At 38.0% G+C, this 1725-nt stretch overlaps 1 long non-coding RNA gene across 1 annotated transcript; it reads right to left on the bottom strand.

Moving 5' to 3' along the window:
- Positions 1 to 325: 325 nt before the first annotated feature.
- Positions 326 to 1246, bottom strand: LOC123184799 (uncharacterized). The gene is made up of 2 exons (XR_006493084.1): positions 1050 to 1246; positions 326 to 726 (listed from the first exon to the last, which is right to left on the bottom strand). It is a non-coding gene; the product is annotated as an uncharacterized lncRNA (long non-coding RNA).
- Between the last annotated feature and the right edge of the window lie 479 nt (positions 1247 to 1725).

The raw sequence follows: 1725 nt of genomic DNA, 5'->3' as shown, positions 1-1725 counted from the left end.
CCTAAAAATACGGTGCATTGACGTCAAATTAGAGAGGGGGTGAAGAATAACTATTCCTCACCCAGGGTGACGAATAGCGCGACCCTATATATATATATATATATATATATATATATATATATATATATATATATATATATATATATATATATATATAATTGGCTCAAATAAATGCAAATATGCTTAGTCTTCACTGCAACCGGCCACGGGAGGGTGGAAGCGAACGACTTTGTGAGCAACAACAATGGATCATCGCGCACCACACGGGGCAAAACCGAGCAACCATAGACGGGTGGCAACGACATATTTGATGCCCTGTGCGAATAAAAGTCATAATGCTGGAATTGTAGATAAGTTTACAAATTATTAATTTCCCAGATGCAGAGCCGGTCCATCTCTGTATACATATCCATGCATGACAATTTGTTTCCTCCCCATGAAAAAAACATTATTCATTTCCCTTCATTCTAATTTTTCCGATGGACAGAAACATCAAAGCTTGGTCCACTACGTTGATTAATCACAACGATGAGACCTATGGGCAAACGTGGAGGCACTCTTCCTGCGTTCGCCAGCAAGGTAGTCCTGGCAATGTTGCACAACAGAATTCGACGTTCTCAGGGCCGTGCCTCCTCCCTATGCACATTTTTGGGAACGGGGTGTCGTCTTTGCCTATGGCATCGCCATCCGAAAGACGAGGACAACCTGATCTGCCGATCTCACCATCTGCATGGGACAGAGAATGCATTGCGTGCATGCACATACATCAGACGGCTTGCGCCAAGAACAATATAACAAGCGAAAAACAGGCACATACATACGACATGCATGAGAAAAATAGCAATCCCTCCATTTTAAAATGCAAATATTTTTTAGTTTGTATTCAACAATTAGGTAACTTTTATGATATGAAAGCATACTCACAAGAAAATTATTTGCAGTACAAACCTAGTAACAGTAAATATATACGGGTATAAAGCAATTGTTGGTCACAATCTAATCCTAACTTTTGTAGTGTACGTTGAAAACAGATGGAGCATATATATTACCAGTTGAGGAGACCAACATGAGCATGGAGCATCCAAGGAGCACAATGAACAAAACCGCGGCTGCCTTGGCTTCCATCTGGCCGTTGAGTCTGCTGAACGCCATGTTTTGATCCCTAACTTATATGAGATACTTAGATGTATGATGAACACAACTGATGTGCTCAATCGAGTCAGGCCCTGGGCTATTTATATACCAGGACACAGCACACAAGGTAGACTTAGTCAATTCATTATAATGACAATAATAAATAGACATCACACACCCGTAGGATAAGATAAGCACACGATTACTTAAAGCACTCCTATCTTTAAGTTATAAATATCATATGCATTAAATGTGTGTTTATATATATATATCTCATCAATGGATTGTATCTTATTGTACTCTAAAATATTTATCATTTAGTGTTTTTTGTGAGAGAGAAAATATGAGTTGCTTTGATTTTTGTGTGAAGAGCTATATCTATATTAAGACAAGATAACTCTCTCTTTGCTTATTAATAGGATGCCACATTAGATTTTTTACTTAGGTGTCAAAATTATGATATAGTCCAAAATAAGTTTATGAAATATTAATTTCCTTTGCAGCGTCCCCTCCCACACATCTTGCATTAACTCGATCAAATCAAACTAAATCCTTTGTAGCACCCTCGTTGGTGGGTATAAAATAATTACA

The sequence above is a fragment of the Triticum aestivum genome, chromosome 2A (assembly GCF_018294505.1).
Source record: "Triticum aestivum cultivar Chinese Spring chromosome 2A, IWGSC CS RefSeq v2.1, whole genome shotgun sequence".
Lineage (NCBI taxonomy): Eukaryota > Viridiplantae > Streptophyta > Magnoliopsida > Poales > Poaceae > Triticum > Triticum aestivum.
Note: the sequence above shows the minus strand (reverse complement) of the source record. Positions and strands in the feature narration are given on the sequence as shown.